This window comes from Bombina bombina, chromosome 2 (genome assembly GCF_027579735.1).
Source record: "Bombina bombina isolate aBomBom1 chromosome 2, aBomBom1.pri, whole genome shotgun sequence".
In the NCBI taxonomy this organism is placed as follows: domain Eukaryota; kingdom Metazoa; phylum Chordata; class Amphibia; order Anura; family Bombinatoridae; genus Bombina; species Bombina bombina.
In genome coordinates, this window is record NC_069500.1 from 863,582,729 (window position 1) to 863,589,005 (window position 6,277).

Genomic DNA, 6,277 nt, shown 5'->3' on the forward strand with positions numbered 1-6,277 from the left:
AAATTAAAAATAAGAATAAAATTAAAAATAAAAATGTATATATATAGTATTTATAAAACAACCTTAAAATTAGTGTCTGTCTTAACAAGCATATATTGAAGAGCATATATGTAGGGCATACATAATAGTACTAAAAAGCTTGCAGATAGAAATACACAAATGTAAAAAATATTACACCTCTACTAGATATGACAAACAAATATCCTAAAAAAGAAAACTATACAATCAAGAGCAAAGATAATAATATTATACGAGACCTGCTGCAGCAAATTGACCGAGGGTGTCCTGCGTGCCTCCCGGAGTAAAGTAGAATCCCAAATCTGTAAAACACACAAGCGCAAACAGACTCAAGTGTAGGTAAGTTCAACAAACACACCACACAATATGGATTGCACTTACAAGATGGAAATTTAATCAGGCGTTTGTTAACAATAAACTTGAAGACCAGAAGAAATCATTCATACACGATGAAATACAGAATGAGTCTTTACAAATCCTGAAAAAGTCCCTCCAGATAGTGATACCGGGACCAGTGTATCAGTTCCTTACAGGCATCCGTACTCGTGACTCAAAATAGCAATCGCTGTGTTTAAGAGCCCCAATGCCGATATCGTCACTATGAAACAGTACGGATCCTCTGACAGTCCAAAAAGCCTCAACGCGTTTCAAAGTAGAAAAACTCGTGAAGAAGCCGATGAGATTTGTCTCCAACTGGAAAGAAGCGTCTCTGAAAACAAAAACTTGAATGACTGTTTAGCCCTGGTCTGGGCACTGAAGAAGTTGAACCCTTATTTATACGGACAGGAATTCTCTCTCATAACAGGAATGCAGATGGATTGTCCCGGCAAACTGACATTCCTACCACCTCCTAGTCCGGTCATCCCCAAGTTGACCCGCCAAAGGGTCAAGCCGGGTCTGCCGGAATATCCCACCAGGAGGGAGCCGTGTGACAGACCCCTCTGTCAGTACTGGAAGGGTTAACTTTGTTCAGTTTTGAGAAACTATTTTCTAAAGACAGGTTTCCTGGCATCAGCTATTGTTTACTGTAATTAAGTTTAAGTGATAAGCGTTCACATTGTTTAATCACCTCCAGAGTCAGACTGCCAGGTGTGAAGAAGGACTCCATTGTTTTCTTGTGTTTAATTGTTTATTTGGTTAAGTAATGCAATTCTTTTGTATCCTGTAAAAGGGCGTCTTCCCTCTATCTAATGTACTATCTTCTTCCAATCCCCATCTTGTCTCCTAGGGAGTGTCAACCAGGTGGGAGACTTGCATAAATACTGGGCATATAGCCCTCAATAAAACACATTCTGTTTTACCCTTAAGATGGAGCTTGGTCTCGTGTTTGGGGGAATTAACTGGGTTCGTTTGTTGCTGATCCCGTATTCAGGGCATCTTTCATCAGGTATTAACCCTTGATATCCGGGTTATACCATAACAATGCATCTTTGGTAAAAACCACATTTGTTTTTTGCTTTGCAGGACCTTTCCTGACAATAGCATCCCTTAGTGAGGTGGTGAGAGCAGCTGGATCAGACAAATCAAGAGTCTCCAAAGTAGAAGATTGTTCCTTCTGCACCAGTTCTTCTCCTTCTTCATCACTTGATCCTTCTGTATCAATAGTCTTTTCATGAGAGTGTATATATGATGCAGATGATGTTGAAGGTTGCTCATCATCTCCTTGTTCTTGTCTTTCCTCTGCGTTTGCATCACCCAGATTTGCAGCGTCTTGGACTGTGATGGGCTGTCTGTATGATGCAGCTGATGCTGAAGATTCTTCATCAATATCTATGTCTACTGGATCGTTTCATAGATTGGAAACTGGTTCTGAAGCAGGAGCATCTTGCTTTCTGATTTTGTGAGAGGTCAAGTACTTCTTTAAATCTCCAGACATCTGCTTCCCAGCTTTTTGTTCTCTGCACGTCTCTTTCTGAATGCTGCTCCAGAGGATTTATTTTCTTTATATAGTTTTGCCATTTTGAAGTAGTTTTCCAGCTGAACTATGTAAACAATAAGAAAGATGTTATATTTTTGTGTGTGGGTGTATGTGTGTTAATGTGTATGTGTGCATCAATGTATCTGTGTGATTTATGTTCTTATGTGAAAGGGGGTATCACAGGTTTATTTCTGCTTTAGAGTGGTGACAGTATAGTGTTAAAAGGGACAGTTTACCCCAAAATTTCTCCCCTTTAAATTGTTTCCAATGATCCCTTTTAACTGCTAGAGTGTCTAAAATTGTTTAAAACTATCTCCTTTACCCCTATTTCAGCATCGCTGATTTTGGCTGTTGTGTCCACACCTATACTGAATTTTTTTATACTTGAGTCAAGGCTATTGATAAGCTTAAGTGAACACAGCCAGCAGAAGAAATTACACACTGTGGGGAGTAGGCTTTATAAGTAATACAATGTTAATTATCCATTATTCTCTCTAAGTATTTAGCTTTTGTTTACAGCCAAATATAATATAAGTAAGCAAGTGTGTGTACACAAAGTAATAACATAAGATATTATACTTATACTACTGGCAAGGTCAACCTATTGTAACAGGCTGTGGTTTAAAAGTACAAAACCAGCTAATTGATATACACCAATAAACCTTAAAATGCAATTTCTCAAACAATCTATACAACTGGTATAACAAGTCATTGAAAATACATTAATGGAAAAAAAGTGTACAATGTACTACTGTCCCTTTAGTGTAGTTGCATTGGGTGTTAGTACATTTAGGTTTAGTGCAGTCCACCTAGTATAATGTTAATTGTATTTTGTAAAAAAAAATGTATATGGTTAATTGTGGTGAGGGTCTGTTGCTGTTATGGCTATGTTTTTAGCCATAAGAAAGCTGTAAACAAATATATTAATAATATTTAGTAATAGTTAAAAAAATAAAACTGTCTCATTGAAAAAAAAAATTTGGACTCTGTGATACAGGCCTGTATCACAGATTCCAATTTTTTTTCAGTGAGATTTATTTATTTGTGCAACTAAATATTTGTTACCATCGACTTCCGGGGGTGGAGCTAGCCGAGGTGAGGAGTGCTAGCTACAGGCTCGACACTAAGGGCCTACGTTCGATCTCCCCAAGCTGTGTTGTGTCCTTGGCCGACACAGACATCGTGTGGCCCGGATCTCTTTTGGGAAAACAGCGGCGGAAGTCATACCAGAGCAAGTTGGCTCGAGTGGTGAGCCGTACGCCAGTGGGCGTTTTTCCACATACCCAGCTCCAAAGCCGACTCCCCTGTTGCCGTAAGCTGGAAGTCTCCCGTCAAGCGGCAGTCACAGACCAGGCTGTAAACGCAACTAGCCCCCGTGGAAGCACCAAAAGCAAGGAGCGGAGTTAGCGCGGCTAACAGGGTATACATACCACCGCAGGTCGTGAGTGCCATTCTATCCTAAACCGCAACGAGGTGAAGGAGGCTGCAACGTCGAGGAAAGCAGAGAGGGTATACACCCTAATGAGGTACCGGTAAAGGGTTGGTTGCTAGCCCCGGAGGTTGTGGCTGCTGGGACGGGCAGGGGGAGTGGAGTATCTTAAGAAGTATGTGCTGGGTATGTGATCAAGGTACAAAGTGACTACACACATCGTGCTCAACTACAAGACATTTTAAGGGATTTGCTCAAGCGGGCTGTATTACTGTATGTATACCGGGGTTGTCTTCCCTGTGTGAGAGATACGGAGAGTGGTGGACCGCTATGCAAGGTTTCATTAAACAGCATTGCGAGGCTGCAATTAAATTGATGGGTTAGAAGCAATTAAACCAGACCTGATAGAAGCAGCATTCAATAGCTGGATGGGAGACAAGCCTGAGACAGGATCTGTTTATTAACTCTGTTTTCGCCTTGCTTGTGACTAACAATTTAACACATGCTTGCATCTTCTGCTTTACTTTTGCTGGGATTATAAACTTTGGGTTGGAGAATTGATGAGTGGTGGCCAGTAGCCCAAGTTTATGCCAGGCAGCACTACGATGGAGTATTAAAATCAGGCCTGCAAGAAGGAGTGTATAATAGTTCTGTGTGAAATAAGACTCAGAATATGCCGCTTTCTAACCCTGCTTTGCTTTGCCTATTTCTTTCCTAAAACATTGTAGACGAGCACTGACTGATATACCAGGATACACTTTAAACTTCACAGAGACCCTTGTTAATATATACATTGCCTGATACACATGACTTTGAGAAGATATATCTGCTTTTACTAATCTGGGTGCTTATGTAAAACAACTAAAAAGGTCCTGCAGTATTTTAACCCCCAACCAAGAACGTAAGAAGGGGTGTTTCCTATTCTTTCCTTTTGCTGGACATCCTCTGCAGGGCAGAGATGACTTTCAAGGAATAAGAGAGAACCTGAAATTGTTAAAAAAAAAAAAAAAAAAAAAGGGAAGGAGAGAGAAAAGAAAAAAAAAAAGAATTTTTTTTTTAAGGATGCTGTTATTAATGTATTTCTAGGGAAGTTGTATTCACAGTTGGGGAATGGATATATCTACTCTCTTAATTAGAGTCCTAAGATTATAAGATTTGAGAAATCCCCCGAAATTCCTGATTTTGAGGAGACATAGCAGTTTGCACTAACGGAAGAGCACCCCACAACTGACTATAGTAGGCTACAGTGGATTACAGGTGGAATTATTCTGAAAGGAGAAGACTCTGGTTACAGTATTAGTTAATGCGTAGCTAGGAAGACCACTGATTCCATACTACACAAGGTTTAGGCACCAACAACTATAGTAGGATAATCAAGAAAGATCTCCCACAGGTGTTAGATTTAACTTTAAGACTTAGGAACACGCTAACAGAACACATAGTTTAGACAATACGATGTTTAGAGGAAATAGTATATAACATTGTAAGACCATTAAATGTAAAGATTGGATAAAGGGATACGGGGGAGAGAGCACACTCTGAGCTGACTGGACAGAGGGCAGTCAGGGAGACCAGCAGCCTGCGGTGAATTTTCTAAGAACACCTTAGTCTCACATTTCACAACTTATAGGCACCACTAGTCCCACCAGGACCCCTTAGCGGGAGCACCTGGACTAGTAAAATTTTTACTTTTTCTTACTGTTTTTTACTTTCTGCAACTTTTTGAGCAGTGCAGTTACGGCTGCAAGTATACATATAGCACTATTAGTTAAAAGGTGCACTGGATCTATTTTTGTTTAGTAGAGAGTGGATTACTTCTCTCATTTAACTTTTTTTTTTTTTTTTTCCTTCTTCCACATCTTTCACACTCTATTAAATTGTCACTTACGACATTACACTTTTACACACCCCATGGAGAGATATATTCCTAACCTCAAAGTTAGGTCTCCCGCGATGCCCCCCAAGAAAGATAAAAAAAACAAAACAGCACAAGAGACAGGTCTTGAGGATAGTATGGACCCCCAATTATCAGGTACAGAGAAGCAGATGACACTTAACCAACTTGCAGAAATGATCTTGCCCCAATTTGAATCGGTTAAAAAGGATATAGCCACTCTATCCTCAGAGATTAGATCTTTTTCAAACAGGATTTTAGAAGTAGAAGAAAGAATTTCAGTGGTAGAGGACAGACAAAACATACAAGATATAAATTGGTTTAACTATGAGAGTAAAATAAAAATGATGCAATCTAAACTAGAAGATCTGGAAGACAGGTCTCGTAGGAATAATATCCGCATAATTGGATTACCTGAGCTGAGCGAGTATCAAGATTTGGTATTATTCGCTTCAGTTACCCTACCACAATTGTTAGGGATGCAGTTAACAGAAAAAATTCATGTAGAGAGCGCGCATAGAACAGGATCAGTAAGGGAGTCCCAGGAAGGTAATCTCCGCCCAAGGATGGTGGTAATTAAATATTTAAATTTTCAACACAAGGTTCAGATAATGAGGCATTATAGGAAAATTCAAGGGTTCAAGATAGGAATGAATCCGGTCTTTCTGTTTCAGGATTTCTCAACGGAGACCTCCTCAAAGAGAAAGGCAATGGCACCATACTGCACAAGCTTAATTAAGGCAGGAATTCAGGCAAACTTGAGATACCCAGCCAAAATTGTAATTTTCTCAGAAGGGAATGTGATTGCATTAAATACACCAACAGAAGCTAAAAAATATTGTACAGAAAAGGGTGTAGAGGTACGATAATTGGAATAGGATGTTTATTTCTAAATTATCATGGTTTTAAGGATGACGCGAGAGATGCTTGTTATTTATTCTGATTGTAAAAAGGGGAGAGATCCATTTTTTTTTTTAATTTTTTTTTTTTTTTTATGGTTTTGTATTGTTTGTTGCAG